Genomic DNA, 12,248 nt, shown 5'->3' with positions numbered 1-12,248 from the left:
AGAGGACCCCACTGACCATAAGAGCTTACACTCTACAGGAGAGAGAGGACCCCACTGACCATAAGAGCTTACACTCTACAGGAGAGAGAGGACCCCACTGACCATAAGAGCTTACACTATACAGGAGAAAGAGGACCCCACAGACCATAAGTGGTGGATCCCCGATCAAGGTTAGATTTCAGAAAGGCAGATTTTAAGGGATTCAGAAAGAGAAATGGAGGGATCCAATGGCTGGATATTTTTAAAGACAAAAATGTCCAGGAAGGATGGGAAATCTTGAAAAATGAAATTCTCAAAGCACAGTTGTTAACAATTCCGAAAAGAGGGAAGAATAGGAAGCATTTAAGGAAACCAGGATGGATGAACACAGAACTTAAGCACATGCTAAAAAGGAAGAAAAAAATGTTTATAAAATGGAAAGAGAGAGGCATATCTAAAGAATAATATAATGCTGTCTGCAGAACCTGTAGGGCACAAATCAGATTAGCTAAAGCTGAAAGTGAATTGAGGCTTGCAAGAGATGTCAAAAGCAATAATAAAGGATTTTGGGGATATGTCAAAAGTAAAAGAAAAGTCAAAGATGCTATAGGATTTTTACAGGATGAAAATGATGAAATGGTAAGACAGGATGTTGAGAAGGCTGAACTTTTAAATTCCTATTTTGCATCTGTTTTCTCTCAGAAAGGAAATGTAACATCAACTGTTCTTCACTGTCCTATTAAGGGATTAGAAGAATCCAGGATATCTATAAACAGAAAGATAGTGAGGAAACACTTAGCTAACCTAAATGAATTCAAGTCTCCAGGTCCAGATGAATTACACCCCAGAGTACTGAAGGAGATAGCAGAAGAAATTTTTGAACCCCTCTCCATAATCTTTGAAAATTCTTGGAGAACAGGAAAAGTGCCAGAAGCAAATGTTGTTCCTGTCTTCAAAAAGGGGAAGAAGGTGGACCCAGGCAACTATAGGCCGGTGAGTCTGACTTCTATACCAGGAAAGATCTTTGAACAAATTATTAAACAACATGTATGTCAATACCTGGATAAGAATGAAGTGATTAAACAGAGTCAGCATGGGTTTATAACTAATAAGTCATGTCAGACTAACTTAGTTTCCTTCTATGACGGTATCACTGATTGGGTGGATCAAGGAAATGCTGTAGATATAGTATATCTTGACTTCAGCAAAGCATTTGACAAAGTCTCTCATACAATCCTTATTGAAAAAATGACTAAGTATGGAATGGACAAGGCAACTGTTAGGTGGATTCATAACTGGCTTAGTGATCGGACCCAAAGAGTGGTCGTAAATGGCTGCACATCCAGTTGGAAGAATGTCTCAAGTGGGGTACCACAGGGCTCTGTCCTGGGCCCTGTATTGTTCAACATCTTTATCAATGATTTAGATGAAGGAATTGAGGGTAAACTGATTAAATTTGCTGATGACACTAAGCTAGGAGGGATAGCTAATACTAGAGAAGAGAGAGAGAGGATTCAAAAAGATTTAAATAAACTGGAGAAGTGGGCAGCAACTAACAGAATGGTTTTTAACAGGGAGAAATGCAAAGTACTACATCTGGGCAATAAAAATGAAAAAAGCATATACAGAATGGGAGGAATAGGGCTAAGTGACAGCACATGTGAAAAAGACTTGGGTATACTAATAGATCACAGACTGAATATGAGTCAACAGTGTGATGCAGCAGCAAAAAAGGCAAATGCAATTCTAGGATGTATTAACAGAAGCATACAGTCTAGATCACGTGAAGTCATTATTTCCCTCTACTCCTCTTTGGTCAGACCTCATCTGGAATATTGTGTCCAGTTTTGGGCACCACATTTTAAAAAAGACATCAACAAACTGGAGCAAGTTCAGAAAAGAGCGACCAGAATTGTGACCGGTCTGCAAACCCTGTCTTATGAGGAAAGGTTGCAGGATTTGGGAATGTTTAGTTTGCAAAAGAGAAGACTGAGAGGAGACTTAATAGCTGTCTACAAATATCTAAAGGGCTGTCACATTGTAGAAGGATCAACTTTATTCTCATTTGCACAAGGAAAGACTAGAAGCAATGGGATGAAACTGAATGGGAGGAGACACAGATTAGATATTAGAAAAAACTTTTTGACAGTTAGAGTGATCAATGAGTGGAACAGGCTGCCACGAGAAGTGGTGAGTTCTCCTTCAAACAGAGGCTGGACAGACATCTGACTGGGATGATTTAGCGAATCCTGCTTTGAGCAGGGGGTTGGACCAGATGGCCCAGGAGGTCCCTTCCAACTCTACGATTCTATGATTCTATAAGAGCTTACACTCTACAGGAGAGAGAGGACCCCACTGACCATAAGAGTATACACGCTACAGGAGAGAGAGGACCCCACAGACCATAAGAGCTTACACTCTAATGGAGAGAGAGGACCCCACTGACCATAAGAGCATACACGCTACAGGAGAGAGAGGACCCCACAGACCATAAGAGCTTACACTCTACAGGAGAGAGAGGACCCCACTGACCATAAGAGCTTACACTCTACAGGAGAGAGAGGACCCCACTGACCATAAGAGCTTACACTCTACAGGACAGAGAGGACCCCACTGACCATAAGAGCTTACACTCTACAGGAGAGAGAAGACCATACTAACCATTATAGATTACACGCTACAGAAGAGAAAGAGCAGACCACGCTGACCATAAGACCTTACACTCTACAGAAGAGAGAGAAAGGACCCTGCTGACCATTATAGCTTACGCTGTAGAGAAGTGAGTACCACACTGACCATTAACATTTACCCTGTACAGAAGAGATAGAGGACCCCACTGACCATAGGAGCTTAAACACTACAGAAGAGAGAGTGGACGACGCTGATCATAAGAGCTGACACTCAACAGGAGAGAGAGAAACTTAGGGCACGCTCACATGAGCTTATAACCCGGGCTTGTGCTATAAGATGTTTTATCGGATAGCACTTGGATCGATGTTCTTCTATGCCGCTGTGTAGATCTGCATCTTTTTCTTTATGCCAATTTGAAATGCGAAAAAAAATTGCAGCATGCTACAAGTAGCTCCACTAATGGGATAACACGTACACATATAAAATCTATGGGAGCCTGTAAAACATTGCACGGCACTCTGATGTCATCTGAGTGCAGTCTGATGTATGTGGATGCAGGCAATAGAGAATAAGGAGAAAAATAGTGCTCCAGCTTCCCTGCACCCATGACACGATTCTTTCATAGGAGAGAATCGGATCACAGTAAACTGGCGCTCAGATCAAACTCTAATCAGAGCTCGATTGGAGTGTCAATTGCGTAATTGAGCCAATTTTCTTCAACGAAAGAGAGCATAAGCGATCACGTGAGCGAGCTCTTACCCAGTGACAGAGGAGATAGAATATGCTGATCTGTGATGGCCCACATACAGACCACCACTGTGCAAGCTATTATAATTAGGGATGAGCAAGTATACACGTTAGGATTCAGTACTCGGCGAGTAATGAGGAACTCGCGGTACTCGAATCCTAGCTAATAAATTTCACTACTCGCCTCACAATATTCAGATCTCCCACCCGGCATGTGTTAGGCAATCACAGTAAAGCTACCGCCTTCTTTGTTGTGGCATTACTGTGATTGGCTGGCCACGCAGCATCATAGTCATAGCCTATGAGTCATAGGCTATGACTATGTGTGTGCAGAGAATGTGTGTGGGGGTCTGTGAGGCTGTGTGTGTAGGCGGAGAATGTGTGTGTGTCTGTTTGTGGGGCTGTGTATGTGTGTCATGTCTGTGCGTGGCTCTATGGGCTGTGCGGGGCTCTGCCGAGCCTGTGCCGTGGTGGTGCCGGCCTCTGCGGGTTCTGTACTGACCTCTGCTGGTGCTATGCGGGGACTGTGTTGGGCTGTGTGGGGCCTGTGCCAGCTGTGCGGGGCATGTGCCAGGCTGTGCGGGGTCTGTGCGGGCCTGTGCTGGCTGTGCCGGGCTGTGTGGGGTATGTGCGGGCTGTGTCGGCATCGTCCGATGGAACTACTTGTCCCATCCGGCTATCCCCTCTAAGATGCGCCAATTCTGGCACTTAACCCCTCTTTTCCCACTCCCGTGTAGCTGTGGGATATGGGGTAATAAGGGGTTAATGTTACCTTGCTATTGGAAGGTGTCACTAAGCCCGGTTAATAATGGAGAGGCGTCAATATTAATCCTATAGTAGGAAAGGGTTAAAAAAAAGACACAGCCAGCAAAAATAATTTTAATGAAATAAAACACAACATAGTTTTTCACAATTTTTATTGTACACCCAGATCCTAGCGAAGCCGTCAATCACCTGCAAAAAAGTAAAAAAAACAAACCAACCTATACTTTCCGACGCAGTCCCTCTTTAAAAACGAGTGTCCCATGACGATCTCTCCTATAGAGCAGTCACATCAGCAGATGTGACCACTCTATAGGCCTCCAAAGACACACTGACCGGAGATAACCCTCCAGCAGTGTGTCATCAGGGTTCACTTTATGGCAGCACTGCTGCGTGAGAATTTTCTCACGCAGTAGTGCTGCCATAAGTCACAGGTGAACTCCTGTAATCTCCCGGTGGAGTGATAGAGCTGTATCGCTGGAGCCCCTGGAGAGCGGTTGCATCAGCTGATGCGGCAGCTCTCCACTGGAGATCGACGTGGGACCCTCATTATTAATGGATTGCGGCGGAAAGGTGAGTATAGGTTGCTTTATTATTTTAATATTATTGCAGGTGATCAATGGCTTTGGGGAATTAGGTGAGTATGTACTCTATGTTATGTGTTGTATGTTATGTGTATGTACTGCATGTTACTGTATATGTTGTATGTTCTGTATGTCTTTTTTTTTATATTCACCACATTAGCCAGATGATGGGAATACTACTTTCCCATCATCCGCTAATGCTGTCACTGTAGCAGGCATAGCCGGATGGGACAAGTAGTCCCATCGGACAAAGCCCTGCACAGCACGGCACGGCACAGGCCCCGCACAGCGCGGCACGGCACAGGCCTCGCACAAGCCCCACACAGCCCAGCACAGGCCCCGCACAGCCCGGCACAGGCCCCGCACAGCCAGACACGGCACAGGCCCTGCACGCCGCGGCACAGCCCAGCACAGGCCCTGCATGACCCGGCACACAGGCCCCACACAGCCAGGCACAGCACAGCTCGGCACAGGACCCGCACAGCCAGGCACGGCACAGGCCCCGCACAGCCTGGCACAGGCCCCACACAGCCCTGGCAGAGGAAGGCACAGCCCCTCACAGCCCCGGCAAAGGCCGGTACAGTCCCGCACAGCCCCGCACGGCACGGCACAGCCCGGCACAGGCCCCGCACGGCCCCGCACAGGCCCCACACATCCAGGCATGGCACAGCTTGCACAGCCCAGCACAGGCCCCGCACAGCACTGGCACAGCCTGGCACAGGCCCCACACAGCCCTGGCAGAGGAAGGCACAGCCTCGGCAAAGGCCGGCACAGTCCCGCACAGCACCGGCACAGCCCCGCACACACACACACAGCCCCACAGACCTCCGCTCACATTCTCCGGCACACATAGTCTCCGCCCACACACAATCTCCGCCCATTACTCGCATTTCCCATATATTTACATTGGACTCGTTGTACTCGTTATGAATACTCGAGTATTAGGAACTACTCGTAACGAGTACAGTGAGTCCGGGTATTTCACTACTCGCTCATCCCTAATTATAATCTGTAAAATATCATAGCTACAGGGCTTTATGGGGAGTCCCACAAAGCAATGACAAATGATATTAGTCCGTTCTGTGACGTGTCAGCAGCATTGGAAATTATGCTGTGGAAGATTTTTTTTTTGCAACCATGAATCAAATCTCAGACAACGGATGGCAATGCATGGCAAGCAACGGATGTTCAGAGCATCTAGATAATATTAGAAAAGGCTATAAGGGACAGCCATTATCCCGTCACTTTTTGGATACTCATAATCGATCGTGCAAAGGAGTTTCCTTTTTGGGCATTCAAATAGTTCGGCCAAACCCAAGAAGGGGCGACTATCTTAAAGCAATGTCCCGGGTAGAATCCAGGTGGATCTACACCCTGGACAGTCTGGCCCCAAAGGGCCTCAATCATGAAATTGAGCTGTATGTATTCTAGCCCCCTCCTTTTTTCTCCCTCCCCCCCTATATATTATTATTATACAGTATATCATAATTTTAGACATGTTGTTATACAATCCCCCAAGATGACATAGAATTTTTTATCTTTTAGTACACTCAAATGGTGATTTATTCATGTATAAATTTTTGTCAGTTCTTAATGATCCATATTTTTATATCTTATAATATATATAGAAGGGAAAGAGAAAAAAAAGAATCCCTGATACAACAAAAACAGAAATTAAAACCCATTGTTTTTTTGCATTAACACCTAAGTATATCTCATTTATTGGAATCAATTTGGTAGGAGGATATGGTACTAATCATAATCATGCCATTATGCTGAATAAGACCCCAGTATCATGCATTTATTTGGCCACCATGTAAGCCTATGAACCCTTCGAGTATAATGAAACAAACATCTAAAGAGGCACCTCATCGGCAGATTTTGGGCTTTGGCACATTTTCATTGTCATTTTTTAAACTGATTTTTTATACACAATTTTAATAACACTTTTTTTTATACATTTATGTAAATAAAGGTTATGCTTTATTTTTATTTTTATTTTCATTTTTATTTTTCATTTTTTTCACGTTTTAATTCTCATAAGGAATTTTTGGACCAAATAGGGTTAAAATTTAACCCATCTCTGTAGCACATTGGTAATGATAGGGTCCCGCAATCATTTAGTTACATGTAGACACACCAGTACTTTGTACTACATCTAATTAAGTCGCTCAGTCAGGCATTTGGGTCAGGTGATCACTTAATTCAGGCTCAGTCTGCTATAAATTGACGGTCTGCACACTAAGAGGCACAACCCTGATGAAGAGAGTAGCTATCTCTCGAAACATGTTGGTATTGTGCTGCCTTTGAGCCACCGTCTTACCCCCAGTGTGATGTCATGCTAGCCCTGCCCCCATCACACGCTGAGTCCCTCAGCGGTGCTCTTGTCCGGAGCGCGCGCGAGGCGGCGGCCTCCACTTCCATACGGATTAGCAGCAGCAGCCGCCCAAGCCCCCACCCCCATGCTGAGCACCCAAGCCTGCCTCACTGAGCACTGGCCCTGCAAGTAAGTGCCCCAGAATCAAGCACCCCGTTCCACTAGTGGGCACAAGCTGTCACTAACGCTCATTCGCTTTGCAGGAACTGTGCCATCATTTGTTTTGCACAGGATTAATCATTCTGACCTCGCCTGTTTGAAATTGGCAAGCAGTAAGGTCAGCATTCAGTTATCATCCCAAACATCTATTTATCCCCCTCCTTTTTTTTTTTTTTTTTTTTTTGTGTTTCATTTTATTTTTTAACTATTATATTTTTTTACATCAGAAACAGGCTGCAACATTCCAATCTTAATACCTAGCAATGGCTACATTTACAGCATGTATTTTATATGGTTCTGATTTCCTTAAGTGAATAAATCAAGATTAGTTCATATTTTTTTTTTTCCTCTGAAACACACTAACGGGCTCACCCCCATTTAACCCTATATTATCTACTCAGCAGTTTTGGCATCCAAATGCAAGGCAATATACATCTATGACAAGGTGAAAAGTCTCAGGATACTGCTATACATCCACCACCACGTGATTTTTTCACACACCAGCAAGTGAGTACTCAGTTATATTATTTTTTCATTTCCCAGTATAGCGCGGTGTATTTCTTTTCTTGTCAGCTTTAGATTTTTTACTTTCACGGCTCTGCGTTATAAATTTCTGTGAAGCACTTGGAGGTTCAAAGTTCTCACCACATATCTAGATAAGTTCCTTAAGGGGTCTAGTTTCCAAAATGGGGTCACTTGTTGGGGGTTTCCACTGTTTAGGCACATCAGGGGCTCTCCGAACGCAACATGGCATTCGATCTCAATTGCAGCCCATTCTGCGTTGAAAAAGTCAAACGGCGCACCTTCCCTTCTGAGCTCTGCCGTGCGCCAAAAAAGTGGTTTACCCCCACATATGGGGTATCGACGTATTCAGGAGAAATTGCACAACAAATTTTGTGGTTCATTTTATCTTTTAACACTTGTCAAAATAAAAAAAATTGGTTCTGAAGTAAATTTTTTGCAAAAAAAGAAAGTTAAATGTTAATTTTTTCCTTTCATATTGCTTTAGTTCCTGTGAAGCACGTAAAGGGTTAATACACTTTTTGAATGTGGTTTTGAGCACCTTGAGGAGTCTAGTTTTTAGAATGGTGCCACCTTTGGGTATTTTCTGTCATGTAATGTACACCTCTCAAAATGACTTTAAATATGATGTGGTCCGTAAAAAAAAAAAAAATGGTTTTGTAAATGTTGTTGCAAAAATGAGAAATCGCTGGTAAACTTTTAACCCTTATAACTTCCTAACAAAAAAATTTTTGTTTCCAAAATTGTGCTGATGTAAAGTAGACAGTTGGGAAATGTTATTTATTAAGAAATTTGTGTAACATACTGTATCTCTCTGATTTAATGGCATAAAAATTTAAAGTTTGAAAATTGCAAAATTTTCTAAATTTTCGCCATATTTCCGTTTTTTCATAAATAAACACAAGTCATATATCGAAGAAATTCTACCGCTAACATGAAGTACAATGTCATGAAAAAACAGTCTCAGAATCAGTGGGATCCGTTAAAGCGTTCCAGAGTTATAACCTCATAAAGTGACGGTCAGAATTGTAAAAATTGGCCTGGTCATTAAGCTGCAAAATGGCTGTCACTAAGGGGTTAAATTTCTCATTGTTGCAGATATATTACCCAGTGAAGTTTAAATTCTAATTTCCCCTTCAGATGAGCAAGAAACGGAGTGGGCAGTGCAGCGCTCTCACTCTTTACGAGGTCGGAGCATGGGGACTGGCCTTGAAAACGGGGTTAATACTTGGATGGCACCTTCTCGACCTCGGCCAGACAGAAAAAGGAATAGCAACGGACGCACTGTATGATTTATGGATGACAGTGTTGTGAGGGAGAAAGAAGGCAGGCGGAGGATTGCGGGCTGCGGGTGTGTAGCTGAAGTGCCTTACACCATCGCTGGGGTTACAGATTTTCGCAACAATAATGCAACAAGGCCAGGGAGCTCCTTGGTTGCTAGGGTGTCGGCTGTGGAGTCTGAGGAGGAGGACATGGCGTTTAAGGAGAGGAATCGGAGGAGGATCATCGGGGGAGATACGCAAAGGCCGTTCAGAGGGGGACTCGAAGTCGGCCCAGTAAGCAATGTGGTCACTGTAATGCAGCAAGTGGTTGTGATGTGGGTAACAGGCAGCATGCTTTACAGGAGGGGTCAGCAGGTATTGAATTGTCACTGTTGGTGGTAGTGATGCATGAATTTATGGGTGTGGCTAAGTCTTCCCCAGTGGCAGCGTGGCGAGGGGGTGAGGCGCACATGGTGCAATCAGCTGCAGTAGTTTCTGCTGCAGTAGGGGTGGAAACTGATACTCAGGGTGTGGCTCAGCTTGAAGCGGACCCCCCTAAGTCTGATAGTATACTGAATGTTGACTGAGACTGGACGATAAGGCTTATGGGGAAGTGTATGTTTGTTTTGACGGGCCTTTGGGGTGCATTTAAAGCAGGAGGTAAAAGAAAAAATATGGAGAGATGAATATATAGAAATTTTTTCATTATTGCTGTTGAAGTTTAATTTGGACAGGGTCAAGTTTATGGAGAGTGAAAAAAAGGAAGAGGAAAGGCATAGATATTGGTTGATTCCTCGAACTTTCACAAATTAGTTGCAGGCGTTTCCATTTTGGGAAGTGTGGTGTGGGAAAAGAACCCAGAAAAATGTTCATCTCTTTTTTACTATCTGGATAGCATTAGGAAGGCATGTCATACGTATGGTGGGACTGGTTGGTTACAGTATGATGAACAGTTTAGGCAGAGGAAGGCAGTTCGTCCGAGTTTGCGATAGGATAACAAGGACATAAGTTTGTGGATGCGCTTAATGTTGGCACCGAGATGGTCGCCGTCTTCCTTTCTTGGAGCCGCTGGGGTACCAGCCAGTGCAGGGGCATCACCGGCAGGAGCAAAGAACGGATTGTGTTGGTGATTCGATGAGGAGTGTAATTTTACATCATGTAGATTTAAACACAATTGTTCTGGTTGTGGGGGAAAACACAGCTTCTCAAAGTGCTTTAAGAGAGGAAAACGAAAGCTACCAGAGTTAGTTGGTCAAAAATTGGGTAAAGAAGTGGAGTTGGCCAGGATGGCCGGCCAGTTTCGGGCATTAACATAGCCGCATTTAAAGATTTCTCCGTTGGGTTTGGTCCCAAAGAAAGAACCAAATAAGTTTCGATTGACACCATTTATCATACCGAGAGGGGGGGGTCGGTCATTTACGGCATCGATCCTGAGTTGGTATCAGTGTCTTACGTGTCATTCAATAAGGTAGTGGAATGGGTAATGCGGTGTGGTCAAGGCGCATTGTTGGCCAAGGTAGATATAGAGGCAGCCTTTCGTCTGTTGCCAGTCCATCCTGACAGTTTTCACCTGTTGGGTTGTTTTTGAGAAGGGCGTTATTACGTTGATTGTTTACCCATGGGATGTTCGATATCATGTTGTGAGAAGTTTAGTTCTTTTCTGGAATGGGTGGTTCGCATGGAGGCAGGCGCAGATTCCATTTGTTATGAGCTGATGGAACGCACCAAATAAATAAAGATGAAATAATATAAGGGGTGCGTTTGCAGCCCAGGCCCACTGTGCAGAGGTGACCAACTGCTTCTAAACAATGAGGGGAAGGCATGTAGGAGAACAGCTGGACTCCGGTAAGTAACCCCTGACCCAGTGCTCGCAGACACGAACTCCGTTGCTTCACGTAGCACATGCCAGCCAGCGAACAACCGCAACGTGTTTACGTCACAGGTCACGGTAGTGTGAACCACTGCTTATGACGGGTGCAATGTCCGCCCTGACGGATGCCACTAACCAGCCTAACAGTGCTGAAAGCGCACACATGGCGCACGGCGTTACTGTAGCAGTGTCGAGGAGGCCAGTACTGGCCAACACCCTAGGCGCTGAAGGTAGATGAGGGTAACACTACGGCGCTGTGCAGTGTCCGAGCTATTGAGCTGACTCTAATTCCTAACCCTAACTCATGCATAATATCCAAGGGGGGGGAATATAATGCGTCAGTCACCAGGCTCATTCATCCATCATCATGCATACACTAAGTACTATAGCCTCAGAGTCTATCATAGCGTATAGCGGGATGGCCATGCAAACCTTTTATAGCCGTGCCCTTCTGGGACCTTCCTGATCCTCCAGATGGACCAATCAGAACTGGAGAAGGACCTGAGCATGTGACTCCCGATCCCCAATGGGAGATCGTCTCATGAGCATGCTCAGTGGACCAAAGGAAGGACTTAGACTCTGGAGTCTTTTGCTGCTGCCAGGCTGCATTGCCATAACTGGACCAGAGGTGGCAGCAGCAACCGAACCAACAAGGCTGGTGTGGGCAGAACGCCGGGTTCGTGGAGTCTGAGGCCGAAGGGGAATGGGAGACCGTCGATGGCAAGGCTCGGGATTCCCGCTGTGCAGCGCCCGCAACCTGACGCCTAACACCATTATTCAATATCTCAATGATTTTTTGTGTATTGGACTTTCTGGGTCTCCAGTGTGCGCAATATTACTGTGGACTATGGAACAATATATTCACCAAAATTGCCCAATTCAATTTTTCAACTTTCAATTTTTTTTTTTTTTTGTGGTAACCTTGATTTCTTATTTATAAGAAGGTGCCACACAATGGTATATTTAAAAAAATAATTTTATTTATGATCAATACAAATTACAACCATTTAAAAAGAAGGTGCTAGACCAGTGTAAGAGATGACCATATACCATGGAAGCACTATATAACAGTAGTTTTTCTGAAGGCAAAAAAATCAGGGCATGGTATAAAGTATACCACAGACCAACGTAATTTACTTCATCTACAACCATAAACCGACTATCCTCAGATATGTCCGGCAAGTGTGAGAACGTCTAACTCTCTAATATCCCTTAACACCTATAGCCTAAACTATTAGGTAATCCCTATAGTTTATTAAGGAGCTAAAAAGTAATAGGGCACAATAGTACTTAAGATGGTAATAAACACTCTGTCCTCTGTTGGGCCAATTAGGCTCCCCTTCACAAATGCATAA

Source organism: Dendrobates tinctorius, unplaced genomic scaffold, assembly GCF_039654945.1.
Source record: "Dendrobates tinctorius isolate UK_male_01 unplaced genomic scaffold, ASM3965494v1 ptg000089l, whole genome shotgun sequence".
Lineage (NCBI taxonomy): Eukaryota > Metazoa > Chordata > Amphibia > Anura > Dendrobatidae > Dendrobates > Dendrobates tinctorius.
The sequence above is the reverse complement of the archived record's forward strand: the minus strand, read 5'-3'. Positions refer to the sequence as shown.